This window comes from Oncorhynchus keta, chromosome 4, assembly GCF_023373465.1.
Source record: "Oncorhynchus keta strain PuntledgeMale-10-30-2019 chromosome 4, Oket_V2, whole genome shotgun sequence".
In the NCBI taxonomy this organism is placed as follows: Eukaryota; Metazoa; Chordata; class Actinopteri; order Salmoniformes; family Salmonidae; genus Oncorhynchus; species Oncorhynchus keta.
In genome coordinates, this window is record NC_068424.1 from 25,679 (window position 1) to 40,744 (window position 15,066).

The 15,066-nt window shown below is 45.4% G+C and overlaps 1 protein-coding gene across 1 annotated transcript in view; it reads left to right on the top strand.

Annotated features, from left to right (window-relative positions):
• Positions 1-3,811: 3,811 nt before the first annotated feature.
• Positions 3,812-15,066, top strand: part of LOC118382476 (mitogen-activated protein kinase kinase kinase 3-like) — a 95,877-nt gene continuing 84,622 nt past the window's right edge. The window contains exons 1-2 of the mRNA XM_052498110.1: positions 3,812-3,952; positions 4,059-4,162. The gene's annotated coding sequence lies outside the window, so the exon portion shown is untranslated. The remainder of the gene's footprint in view (positions 3,953-4,058; positions 4,163-15,066) is intronic.

The window sequence follows — 15,066 nt, forward strand, 5'->3', positions numbered from 1 at the left end:
ACTGTTGACTGACTGGTTAGACTGCTCTGTTGACTGACTGTTAGACTGCTCTGTTGACTGACTGGTTAGACTGCTCTGTTGACTGACTGTTAGACTGCACTGTTGACTGACTGGTTAGACTGCTCTGTTGACTGACTGGTTAGACTGCTCTGTTGACTGACTGGTTAGACTGCACTGTTGACTGACTGGATAGTAAACTGATCTGTTGGATGACTGGTTAGACTGCTCTGTTGACTGACTGTTAGACTGCACTGTTGACTGACTGGTTAGACTGCTCTGTTGACTGACTGGTTAGACTGCTCTGTTGACTGACTGGTTAGACTGCTCTGTTGACTGACTGGGTAGACTGCTCTGTTGACTGACTGTTAGACTGTTCTGTTGGCTGACTGGTTAGAAGATTGGTCTGTTGACTGACTGGTTAGTAAACTGTTCTGTTGGCTGACTGGTTAGAAGATTGGTCTGTTGACTGACTGGTTAGTAAACTGCACTGTTGACTGACTGGTTACACTGCTCTGTTGACTGACTGGTTAGACTGCACTGTTGACTGACTGGTTTACAGTCTGTTTGTGGTCAAGAGGTGAACTGAAGTTGGTTCTGACCGGAGGGCGACCAGGTGCGGTCGTGTCCAGTCTGTGGGTCATGTTCAGCTGTTGCTTCGGCTTTAGAGGTCACCTTCAAGGTGAGAGACTGCTGACAATATGAATATTGACTTTGAACATTATATAGTGTTGATTTTTAAATGTTTTTTTTAATGTTCATTTTGTCAACCGACAACAGAAGCGATCAGGACATGCAGGTTAAAATATCAAAACGAACTCTGAACCAATTATATTAATTAGGGGCAGGTCGAAAAGCATTAAACATTTATGGCAATTTATCCATCTAGTTGCTGTTGCTGTTTTTTCTCAATGATCGGCTATGAAAAGCCAACTGACGTTTACTCCTGAGATGCTGACCTGTTGCACCCTCTACAACCACTGTGAGTATTATTATTTGACCCTGCTGGTCATCTATGAACATTTGAACATCTTGGCCATGTTCTGTTATAATCTCCACCCGGCACAGCCAGAAGAGGACTGGCCACCCCACATAGCCTGGTTCCTCTCTAGGTTTCTTCCTAGGTTTTGCTTATAGGGAGTTTATCTGAGCCACAGTGCTTCTACACCTGCATTGCTTGCTGTTTGGGGTTTTAGGATAGATTTCTGTACAGCACTTTGTGATTTTAGCTGATGTAAGAAGGGCTTTTTAAATAAATCATCATCTACCTGTTCACTACACCTGAACCATGGTGGGTCACCTACCTGTTTACTACACCTGAACCATGGTGGGTCATCTACCTGTTCACTACACCTGAACCATGGTGGGTCATCTACCTGTTCACTACACCTGAACCACGGTGGGTCACCTACCTGTTCACTACACCTGAACCATGGTGGGTCACCTACCTGTTTACTACACCTGAACTTATTTTCCACCATAATTTGCAAATAAATTCATAATTTTTTTTTTTCTAATTTTGTCTGTCATAGTTGAAGTGTACCTATGATGAAAATTACAGGCCTCTCTCATCTTTTTAAGTGGGAGAACTTGCACAATTGGTGGTTGACTAACTACTTTTTTGCCCCACTGTAGCTCTGGTTCATTCTACAGTCCACTTAGAAAATGATCTCATTCGTCCTAATTTTTCAGAAAATAAGCCTGAAACAATGTCTAAAGACTGTTGACATCTAGTGGAAGCCATAGGAACAGCAATCTGGGTCCTAACTCACACACACTATACAGGCATTCAATTGAAAACTACACACATCAAAAATATCCCACTTCCTGGATGGATTTTACTCAGGTTTTTGCCATTTCAGTTATTTTATACTCACAGACATTATTTTAACCGTTTTGGAAACTTTAGAGTGTTTTCTATCCAAATCTACCAATTATATATCCTAGCTTCTGGGCCTGAGTAACAGGCAGTTTACTTTGGGCACGCTTTTCATCCAGAAATACTACCCCCAAGACATAACAAGATAACTGATGAGAATTATTTTTGGTAAAATGGCCGGCACTTGATTATAAGGAATTCTTGCTCAGGTGTGCAGTAACAGGGTTGTTTGAGTAGTAGCATGCTGTAGTAGCATGCTGTAGTAGCATGCTGTAGCTTGTCAAAGACACATCATGGACTTTATGGCCTTTTAGGCTGCTGTGCGTCCTTTGGCCAATTAACAATCATTATGTCATTTTCCAATGACAATGTGTGTCTTCTCTCCAGCCCTGGATTAGACGATGTGTGTCTTCTCTCCAGCCCTGGATTAGACGATGTGTGTCTTCTCTCCAGCCCTGGATTAGACGATGTGTGTCTTCTCTCCAGCCCTGGATTAGACGATGTGTGTCTTCTCTCCAGCCCTGGATTAGACGATGTGTGTCTTCTCTCCAGCCCTGGATTAGACGATGTGTGTCTTCTCTCCAGCCCTGGATTAGACGATGTGTGTCTTCTCTCCAGCCCTGGATTAGAAGATGTGTGTCTTCTCTCCAGCCCTGGATTAGACGATGTGTGTCTTCTCTCCAGCCCCGGATTAGAAGATGTGTGTCTTCTCTCCAGCCCTGGATTAGACAATGGGTGTCTTCTCTACAGCCCTGGATTAGAAGATGTGTGTCTTCTCTCCAGCCCTGGATTAGAAGATGTGTGTCTTCTCCAGCCCTGGATTAGAAGATGTGTGTCTTCTCTCCAGCCCTGTATTCAGATTAGAAGATGTGTGTCTTCTCTCCAGCCCTGGATTAGAAGATGTGTGTCTTCTCTCTAGCCCTGGATTAGACGATGTGTGTCTTCTCTACAGCCCGGATTAGAAGATGTGTGTTTTCTCTCTCAGCCCTGGTATTTGAAGATGTGTGCCTCTCTCTACAGCATTTCACTGTGAGGTCTACTACACCTGTTGTATTCAACATTTCACTGTGAGGTCTACTATACCTGTTGTATTCAGCATTTCACTGAAAGGTCTACTACACCTGTTGTATTCAGCATTTCACTGTAAGGTCTACTACACCTGTTGTATTCAGCATTTCACTGTAAGGTCTACTACACCTGTTGTATTCAGCATTTCACTGTAAGGTCTACTACACCTGTTGTATTCAGCATTTCACTGTAAGGTCTACTACACCTGTTGTATTCAGCATTTCACTGTAAGGTCTACTACACCTGTTGTATTCAGCATTTCACTGTGGGGTCTACTACACCTGTTGTATTCAGCATTTCACTGTAAGGTCTACTACACCTGTTGTATTCAGCATTTCACTGTAAGGTCTTCTACACCTGTTGTATTCCGCTCATGTGACAAATATAATTTGATTTGATCAGTCCCAAATGTAAATGGGCAAGGCCAATAATTTATAGCATTTCAAATAAATAATATAAAGTGATCAAATGACTTGTTAGTCTAAACTTGAACTTGAATTAAAATGTTTGTCTGTCTCTACTCTGTCTGGGGCCCCATGCCATTCATTCACTGGAGGGCAGCAGATACCACAGTTTGTGGATTTTGTCCTCAAAGTGGATCCATCCACGTCGTCATTACACATTCATGTTCTTGCGGACATCAGGGGTGTATTCGTTACGGAAACCGTTTAACGAATCAGCAAGTCGGAATTTTCCTAATGTCCTAGTTCCAACTAGCATGTGAATGCGGCACGACTTGCTGCTCTGTGTTGTGAGAAAGGGAAGAGAACACAAGAGTTCTGTTTTTACCCCATCCAGTAGGTGGCGGCAATATACCGTTTCGGATGTAGTCCGCCAAAATAAAAGCTTTAAAAAGTAGAAGAAGAAGAGAAGACAAGCGGGGAGATACAGAAACTTTCTTCTCAAAGAGAGCTGATCTTTTGAAGCTTTCGAGGGACGTCCAGAGGTCACCAGTGGATTATTTATTTACCTGGGAGAGAGCACATTATATTTAAAGGTTTTACCAGGGTGAATAGAAGCTTTTTGTTTTGCAGTTTTATTCGATAACTGTACATGAACTGAGCGCAGCTTCCGGATGTAACTGTTTAGGGTTTGGGTCTTCTTCTCTCTGCAGGTTTTCGCCATTATTCCTGTCTGTCCATGGTGGTTTGTAACAGCAATACGATCGATAATCCTCATGAAGTGTTTTCAGAAGAATGAAGACACCCGGGTAACAAGGTGAGCATTCATGCTGAATAAAAACTGTAGCCTTTTGCAATATCCATCTTTCATGTCGCCTATTTGTTTAGTAAGTCTGGATGGAAATCAACCCTCCCAGTTTTTAGGGTCAGATTGCCCTCACCTCTCCTCCACAAGCCACGGACCAGTTGACTGTTGCCATTGGCTGTGGTTCTGTTCGATTTAGTTGTCATTGGCTGCTGTGTTCCCCAACCAATACCTGCCCTGTGGGGTTGTATTAAAAAAAAATATGTTCCAACTCTTCTCTTCTGTCTAACCCCTTTCATACTGTCTCCTCTCCTCACTGAGAACTGTCTAACCCCTTTCATACTGTCTCCTCTCCTCACTGAGAACTGTCTAACCCCTTTCATACTGTCTCCTCTCCTCACTGAGAACTGTCTAACCCTTTTCCTACTGTCTCCTCTCCTCACTGAGAACTGTCTAACCCTTTTCCTACTGTCTCCTCTCCTCACTGAGAACTGTCTAACCCTTTTCCTACTGTCTCCTCTCCTCACTGAGAACTGTCTAACCCCTTTCATACTGTCTCCTCTCCTCACTGAGAACTGTCTAACCCCTTTCATACTGTCTCCTCACTGAGAACTGTCTAACCCTTTTCCTACTGTCTCCTCACTGAGAACTGTCTAACCCTTTTCATACTGTCTCCTCTCCTCACTGAGAACTGTCTAACCCTTTCCTACTGTCTCCTCTCCTCACTGAGAACTGTCTAACCCCTTTCATACTGTCTCCTCTCCTCACTGAGAACTGTCTAACCCCTTTCATACTGTCTCCTCTCCTCACTGAGAACTGTCTAACCCTTTTCCTACTGTCTCCTCTCCTCACTGAGAACTGTCTAACCCTTTTCCTACTGTCTCCTCTCCTCACTGAGAACTGTCTAACCCCTTTCATACTGTCTCCTCTCCTCACTGAGAACTGTCTAACCCTTTTCCTACTGTCTCCTCACTGAGAACTGTCTAACCCTTTTCCTACTGTCTCTCCTCACTGAGAACTGTCTAACCCCTTTCCTACTGTCTCCTCTCCTCACTGAGAACTGTCTAACCCTTTCCTACTGTCTCCTCTCCTCACTGAGAACTGTCTAACCCTTTCCTACTGTCTCTCTCCTCACTGAGAACTGTCTAACCCTTTTCCTACTGTCTCCTCTCCTCACTGAGAACTGTCTAACCCTTTACCTACTGTCTCCTCTCCTCACTGAGAACTGTCTAACCCTTTACCTACTGTCTCCTCTCCTCACTGAGAACTGTCTAACCCTTTTCCTACTGTCTCCTCTCCTCACTGAGAACTGTCTAACCCCTTTCATACTGTCTCCTCTCCTCACTGAGAACTGTCTAACCCCTTTCCTACTGTCTCCTCTCCTTACTGAGAACTGTCTAACCCTTTTCCTACTGTCTCCTCTCCTCACTGAGAACTGTCTAACCCCTTTCATACTGTCTCCTCTCCTCACTGAGAACTGTCTAACCCTTTTCCTACTGTCTCCTCTCCTCACTGAGAACTGTCTAACCCTTTTCATACTGTCTCCTCTCCTCACTGAGAACTGTCTAACCCTTTTCCTACTGTCTCCTCTCCTCACTGAGAACTGTCTAACCCTTTTCATACTGTCTCCTCTCCTCACTGAGAACTGTCTAACCCTTTTCATACTGTCTCCTCTCCTCACTGAGAACTGTCTAACCCTTTTCCTACTGTCTCCTCACTGAGAACTGTCTAACCCTTTTCCTACTGTCTCCTCTCCTCACTGAGAACTGTCTAACCCTTTTCCTACTGTCTCCTCTCCTCACTGAGAACTGTCTAACCCTTTTCCTACTGTCTCCTCTCCTCACTGAGAACTGTCTAACCCTTTTCATACTGTCTCCTCTCCTCACTGAGAACTGTCTAACCCTTTTCCTACTGTCTCCTCTCCTCACTGAGAACTGTCTAACCCTTTTCCTACTGTCTCCTCTCCTCACTGAGAACTGTCTACCCCTTTTCCTAGTGTCTCCTCTCCTCACTGAGAACTGTCTAACCCTTTTCCTACTGTCTCCTCACTGAGAACTGTCTAACCCTTTTCCTACTGTCTCCTCTCCTCACTGAGAACTGTCTAACCCTTTTCCTACTGTCTCCTCTCCTTACTGAGAACTGTCTAACCCCTTTCCTACTGTCTCCTCACTGAGAACTGTCTAACCCCTTTCCTACTGTCTCCTCTCCTCACTGAGAACTGTCTAACCCTTTTCCTACTGTCTCCTCTCCTCACTGAGAACTGTCTAACCCTTTTCCTACTGTCTCCTCTCCTCACTGAGAACTGTCTAACCCTTTTCCTACTGTCTCCTCTCCTCACTGAGAACTGTCTAACCCTTTTCCTACTGTCTCCTCTCCTCACTGAGAACTGTCTAACCCCTTTCCTACTGTCTCCTCTCCTCACTGAGAACTGTCTAACCCTTTACCTACTGTCTCCTCTCCTCACTGAGAACTGTCTAACCCTTTTCCTACTGTCTCCTCTCCTCACTGAGAACTGTCTAACCCTTTTCCTACTGTCTCCTCTCCTCACTGAGAACTGTCTAACCCTTTCATACTGTCTCCTCTCCTCACTGAGAACTGTCTAACCCCTTTCCTACTGTCTCCTCTCCTCACTGAGAACTGTCTAACCCTTTTCCTACTGTCTCCTCTCCCTCACTGAGAACTGTCTAACCCTTTTCCTACTGTCTCCTCTCCTTACTGAGAACTGTCTAACCCTTTTCCTACTGTCTCCTCTCCTTACTGAGAACTGTCTAACCCTTTCATACTGTCTCCTCTCCTCACTGAGAACTGTCTAACCCTTTTCCTACTGTCTCCTCTCCTCACTGAGAACTGTCTAACCCTTTCCCTCTTCATACTGTCTCCTCTCCTCACTGAGAACTGTCTAACCCTTTTCCTACTGTCTCCTCTCCTCACTGAGAACTGTCTAACCCTTTTCCTACTGTCTCCTCTCCTCACTGAGAACTGTCTAACCCCTTTTCATACTGTCTCCTCTCCTCACTGAGAACTGTCTAACCCTTTTCCTACTGTCTCCTCACTGAGAACTGTCTAACCCCTTTCATACTGTCTCCTCTCCTCACTGAGAACTGTCTAACCCTTTTCCTACTGTCTCCTCACTGAGAACTGTCTAACCCTTTTCCTACTGTCTCCTCTCCTCACTGAGAACTGTCTAACCCTTTTCCTACTGTCTCCTCACTGAGAACTGTCTAACCCTTTTCCTACTGTCTCCTCTCCTCACTGAGAACTGTCTAACCCTTTTCATACTGTCTCCTCTCCTCACTGAGAACTGTCTAACCCTTTTCCTACTGTCTCCTCTCCTCACTGAGAACTGTCTAACCCTTTTCCTACTGTCTCCTCTCCTCACTGAGAACTGTCTAACCCTTTTCATACTGTCTCCTCTCCTCACTGAGAACTGTCTAACCCTTTTCCTACTGTCTCCTCTCCTTACTGAGAACTGTCTAACCCCTTTCCTACTGTCTCCTCTCCTCACTGAGAACTGTCTAACCCCTTTCCTACTGTCTCCTCTCCTTACTGAGAACTGTCTAACCCTTTTCATACTGTCTCCTCTCCTTACTGAGAACTGTCTAACCCTTTTCATACTGTCTCCTCTCCTTACTGAGAACTGTCTAACCCCTTTCATACTTTCTCCTCTCCTTACTGAGAACTGTCTAACCCTTTTCCTACTGTCTCCTCTCCTTTACTGAGAACTGTCTAACCCTTTTCCTACTGTCTCCTCTCCTCACTGAGAACTGTCTAACCCTTTACCTACTGTCTCCTCTCCTCACTGAGAACTGTCTAACCCTTTTCATACTGTCTCCTCTCCTCACTGAGAACTGTCTAACCCTTTTCCTACTGTCTCCTCTCCTCACTGAGAACTGTCTAACCCTTTTCATACTGTCTCCTCTCCTTACTGAGAACTGTCTAACCCCTTTCCTACTGTCTCCTCTCCTCACTGAGAACTGTCTAACCCTTTTCCTACTGTCTCCTCTCCTCACTGAGAACTGTCTAACCCTTTTCATACTGTCTCCTCTCCTCACTGAGAACTGTCTAACCCTTTTCCTACTGTCTCCTCTCCTCACTGAGAACTGTCTAACCCTTTACCTACTGTCTCCTCTCCTCACTGAGAACTGTCGTCCCCTTTTCCTACTGTCTCCTCTCCTCACTGAGAACTGTCTAACCCTTTTCATACTGTCTCCTCTCCTTACTGAGAACTGTCTAACCCCTTTCCTGCTGTGTCTCTGTAGGGACTGTGAGCCTGGCTATACTATACAGGACCAGTGCAAAGTTTGGACACATCTACTCATTCAAGGGTTTTTCTTTATTTTTACTATTTTCTACATTGTAGAATAATAGTGAAGACATCAAACTATGAAATAACACATATGGAATCATGTGTTCTAATTTTGGATTGGAGATGCTTAATGTGAGTCTGGAAGGAGAGTTTACAGTCTAACCAGACACCTATGTAATTGTTGTTGTCCACATATTCTAAGTCAGAACCGTCCAGTGTATTGATGCTAGTCGGGCGGGAGGGTGCGGACAGCGATCTGTTGAAGACTGACTTGTCTAGTTCAATAAAAAACAAGAGCCAGAGTAGTGATGCTGGTTAACTGTCCAGGATGGAGAGTTGAATTGTCAAACCGCCTCAGTCAAATGACATGACAACCAAAACAGTCCATTTAGCTGATAACAGTGGTAGGTCTGCAATTACACACTAGGACAGAGATGGAAACAGAGGTTTCTAGTGCTGTTTTGATGGATGAGGACAGTCCCCTACCCTCTGACCTCTACAGAGTCTCCCAGCAGGCCACACCTCTACCAAGATGGTGTTCTCTAGACTCCCTGGTCTCAGTGAGGTGGGGTTCTCCAGACTCCCTGGTCTCAGTGAGGAGGTGTTCTCCAGACTCCCTGGTCTCGGTGAGGAGGTGTTCTCCAGACTCCCTGGTCTCAGTGAGGAGGTGTTCTCCAGACTCCCTGGTCTCAGTGAGGTGGGGTTCTCCAGACTCCCTGGTCTCAGTGAGGAGGTGTTCTCCAGACTCCCTGGTCTCGGTGAGGAGGTGTTCTCCAGACTCCCTGGTCTCGGTGAGGAGGTGTTCTCCAGACTCCCTGGTCTCGGTGAGGAGGTGTTCTCCAGACTCCCTGGTCTCAGTGAGGAGGTGTTCTCCAGACTCCCTGGTCTCAGTGAGGTGGGGTTCTCCAGACTCCCTGGTCTCAGTGAGGTGGGGTTCTCCAGACTCCCTGGTCTCGGTGAGGAGGTGTTCTCCAGACTCCCTGGTCTCGGTGAGGAGGTGTTCTCCAGACTCCCTGGTCTCGGTGAGGAGGTGTTCTCCAGAATCCCTGGTCTCGGTGAGGAGGTGTTCTCCAGAATCCCTGGTCTCGGTGAGGAGGTGTTCTCCAGAATCCCTGGTCTCGGTGAGGAGGTGTTCTCCAGAATCCCTGGTCTCGGTGAGGAGGTGTTCTCCAGAATCCCTGGTCTCGGTGAGGTGTTCTCCAGAATCCCTGGTCTCGGTGAGGAGGTGTTCTCCAGACTCTGGTCTCGGTGAGGTGGGGTTCTCGAGGAGGGCAGACTAGCTCTAGGCTAGTTAATAGTTAGGACCTTGTCATCTTTTCTTGTTTAAACGAATGGCTGGACTTGACTCCGTTGTCCCTTCCCTGAACAAAAATATAAACGCATCATGTAAAGTGTTGGTCCCATGTTTCATGAGCTGAAATAAAAGATCCCAGAAATGTTTCAAATGCTCAAAAAAGCTTATTTGTCTAACATTTTGTGAACAAATTTGTTTACATCCCTGTTACTGAGCATTTTTCCTTTACCAAATAATCCATCCACCTGACAGGTGTGGTATATCAAGAAGCTGATTAAAGAGCATGCTCTTTACACAGGTTCACCTTGTGTTGGGGACAATAAAAGGCCATTCTCAAATGTGCAGTTTTGTCACAGATGTCTCAAGTTTTGATGAGCTGTGCATTTGGCATGCTGACTGCAGGAATGTCCACCAGAGCTGTTGCCAGATAATTGAATGCTCATTTCTCTACCATTAGCCGCCTCCAATGTCGTTTTGGAGAATTTAGTAGAACGTCCAACTGGCTTCACAACCACAGACCATGTGTATGGCGTCGTGTGTTTTGCTGATGTCAACGTTGTGAACAGAGTACCCCATGGTATGGTCAGGCATAAGCTACAGACAACACAATCGCATTTTATCGATGACAATTTGAATGCACATGACGAGATCTTGAGGTCCATTGTTCTGCCATTCATCCACCACCATCCTCTTATTTCAGCATAATAATGCACGGCCCCATGTCACAAGGATCTGGGCACAATTCCCAGAAGCTGAAAATGTCCCAGTTCTGGCCTGCATACTCAGACAGGTCACCCATTGAGCATGTTTGGGATGCTCTGGATCGACGTGTACGACAGCGTGTTCCAGTTCCCGCCAATATCCAGCAACTTCACACATCCATTGAAGAGGAGTGGGACATCGTTCCACAGGCCACAATCAACAGCCTGATCAACTCTATGAGAAGGAGATGTGTCGTACTGCATGAGGCAAATGGTCACACCAGATACTGACTGGTTGTCTGATCCACACCAGATACTGACTGGTTGTCTGATCCACACCAGATACTGACTGGTTTTCTGATCCACACCAGATACTGACTGGTTGTCTGATCCACACCAGATACTGACTGGTTGTCTGATCAACACCAGATACTGACTGGTTTTCTGATCAACATCAGATACTGACTGGTTTTCTGATCAACATCAGATACTGACTGGTTTTCTGATCACACCGGATACTGACTGGTTTTCTGATCAACATCAGATACTGACTGGTTGTCTGATCACACCAGATACTGACTGGTTTTCTGATCCACACCAGATACTGACTGGTTTTCTGATCCACACCAGATACTGACTGGTTTTCTGATCCACACCAGATACTGACTGGTTTTCTGATCACACCAGATACTGACTGGTTTTCTGATCAACACCAGATACTGACTGGTTTTCTGATCACACCAGATACTGACTGGTTTTCTGATCACACCAGATACTGACTGGTTGTCTGATCACACCAGATACTGACTGGTTTTATGATCCACACCAGATACTGACTGGTTGTCTGATCCACACCAGATACTGACTGGTTTTCTGATCCACACCAGATACTGACTGGTTTTCTGATCAACACCAGATACTGACTGGTTTTCTGATCCACACCAGATACTGACTGGTTGTCTGATCCACACCAGATACTGACTGGTTGTCTGATCCACACCAGATACTGACTGGTTTTCTGATCACACCAGATACTGACTGGTTTTCTGATCCACACCAGATACTGACTGGTTTTCTGATCCACACCAGATACTGACTGGTTTTCTGATCCACACCAGATACTGACTGGTTTTCTGATCCACACCAGATACTGACTGGTTTTCTGATCCACACCAGATACTGACTGGTTTTCTGATCCACACCAGATACTGACTGGTTTTCTGATCCACACCAGATACTGACTGGTTTTCTGATCCACACCAGATACTGACTGGTTTTCTGATCCACACCAGATACTGACTGGTTTTCTGATCCACACCAGATACTGACTGGTTTTCTGATCCACACCAGGTACTGACTGGTTTTCTGATCCACACCAGGTACTGACTGGTTTTCTGATCCACACCAGGTACTGACTGGTTTTCTGATCCACACCAGGTACTGACTGGTTTTCTGATCCACACCAGGTACTGACTGGTTTTCTGATCAACACCAGGTACTGACTGGTTTTCTGATCAACACCAGGTACTGACTGGTTTTCTGATCAACACCAGGTACTGACTGGTTTTCTGATCACACCAGATACTGACTGGTTTTCTGATCCACACCAGATACTGACTGGTTTTCTGATCCACACCAGATACTGACTGGTGTCTGATCCACACCAGATACTGACTGGTTGTCTGATCAACACCAGATACTGACTGGTTTTCTGATCAACATCAGATACTGACTGGTTTTCTGATCACCGGATACTGACTGGTTTTCTGATCAACACCAGATACTGACTGGTTTTCTGATCAACACCAGAACTGACTGGTTTTCTGATCAACACCAGATACTGACTGGTTTTCTGATCCACACCAGGTACTGACTGGTTTTCTGATCACACCAGATACTGACTGGTTTTCTGATCACACCAGATACTGACTGGTTTTCTGATCCACACCAGATACTGACTGGTTGTCTGATCCACACCAGATACTGACTGGTTTTCTGATCCACACCAGATACTGACTGGTTTTCTGATCCACACCAGGTACTGACTGGTTTTCTGATCCACACCAGGTACTGACTGGTTTTCTGATCCACACCAGGTACTGACTGGTTGTCTGATCCACACCAGGTACTGACTGGTTGTCTGACCCACACCAGATACTGACTGGTTTTCTGATCCACACCAGATACTGACTGGTTTTCTGATCCACACCAGATACTGACTGGTTTTCTGATCCACACCAGATACTGACTGGTTTTCTGATCCACACCAGATACTGACTGGTTTTCTGATCCACACCAGATACTGACTGGTTTTCTGATCCACACCAGATACTGACTGGTTGTCTGATCCACACCAGATACTGACTGGTTGTCTGATCAACACCAGATACTGACTGGTTTTCTGATCAACATCAGATACTGACTGGTTTTCTGATCACACCGGATACTGACTGGTTTTCTGATCAACATCAGATACTGACTGGTTTTCTGATCACACCAGATACTGACTGGTTGTCTGATCACACCAGATACTGACTGGTTTTCTGATCCACACCAGATACTGACTGGTTTTCTGATCCACACCAGATACTGACTGGTTTTCTGATCCACACCAGATACTGACTGGTTGTCTGATCACACCAGATACTGACTGGTTTTCTGATCAACACCAGATACTGACTGGTTTTCTGATCACACCAGATACTGACTGGTTTTCTGATCACACCAGATACTGACTGGTTGTCTGATCACACCAGATACTGACTGGTTTTATGATCCACACCAGATACTGACTGGTTGTCTGATCCACACCAGATACTGACTGGTTGTCTGATCCACACCAGATACTGACTGGTTTTCTGATCCACACCAGATACTGACTGGTTTTCTGATCCACACCAGATACTGACTGGTTGTCTGATCCACACCAGATACTGACTGGTTGTCTGATCCACACCAGATACTGACTGGTTTTCTGATCACACCAGATACTGACTGGTTTTCTGATCCACACCAGATACTGACTGGTTTTCTGATCCACACCAGATACTGACTGGTTTTCTGATCCACACCAGATACTGACTGGTTTTCTGATCCACACCAGATACTGACTGGTTTTCTGATCCACACCAGATACTGACTGGTTTTCTGATCCACACCAGATACTGACTGGTTTTCTGATCCACACCAGATACTGACTGGTTTTCTGATCCACACCAGATACTGACTGGTTTTCTGATCCACACCAGATACTGACTGGTTTTCTGATCCACACCAGATACTGACTGGTTTTCTGATCCACACCAGATACTGACTGGTTTTCTGATCCACACCAGGTACTGACTGGTTTTCTGATCCACACCAGGTACTGACTGGTTTTCTGATCCACACCAGGTACTGACTGGTTTTCTGATCCACACCAGGTACTGACTGGTTTTCTGATCCACACCAGGTACTGACTGGTTTTCTGATCAACACCAGGTACTGACTGGTTTTCTGATCAACACCAGATACTGACTGGTTTTCTGATCAACACCAGATACTGACTGGTTTTCTGATCAACACCAGATACTGACTGGTTTTCTGATCAACACCAGATACTGACTGGTTTTCTGATCAACACCAGAACTGACTGGTTTTCTGATCAACACCAGATACTGACTGGTTTTCTGATCCACACCAGGTACTGACTGGTTTTATGATCCACACCAGATACTGACTGGTTTTATGATCACACCAGATACTGACTGGTTTTCTGATCACACCAGATACTGACTGGTTTTCTGATCCACACCAGATACTGACTGGTTGTCTGATCCACACCAGATACTGACTGGTTTTCTGATCCACACCAGATACTGACTGGTTTTCTGATCCACACCAGGTACTGACTGGTTTTCTGATCCACACCAGGTACTGACTGGTTTTCTGATCCACACCAGGTACTGACTGGTTGTCTGATCCACACCAGGTACTGACTGGTTGTCTGATCCACACCAGATACTGACTGGTTTTCTGATCCACACCAGATACTGACTGGTTTTCTGATCCACACCAGATACTGACTGGTTTTCTGATCCACACCAGATACTGACTGGTTTTCTGATCAACACCAGATACTGACTGGTTTTCTGATCAACACCAGATACTGACTGGTTTTCTGATCCACACCAGATACTGACTGGTTTTCTGATCAACACCAGATACTGACTGGTTTTCTGATCCACACCAGATACTGACTGGTTTTCTGATCCACACCAGATACTGACTGGTTTTCTGATCCACACCAGATACTGACTGGTTTTCTGATCAACACCAGATACTGACTGGTTTTCTGATCCACACCAGATACTGACTGGTTTTCTGATCCACACCAGATACTGACTGGTTTTCTGATCCACACCAGATACTGACTGGTTTTCTGATCCACACCAGATACTGACTGGTTTTCTGATCCACACCAGATACTGACTGGTTTTCTGATCCACACCAGATACTGACTGGTTTTCTGATCCACACCAGATACTGACTGGTTTTCTGATCCACACCAGATACTGACTGGTTTTCTGATCCACACCAGATACTGACTGGTTTTCTGATCCACACCAGATACTGA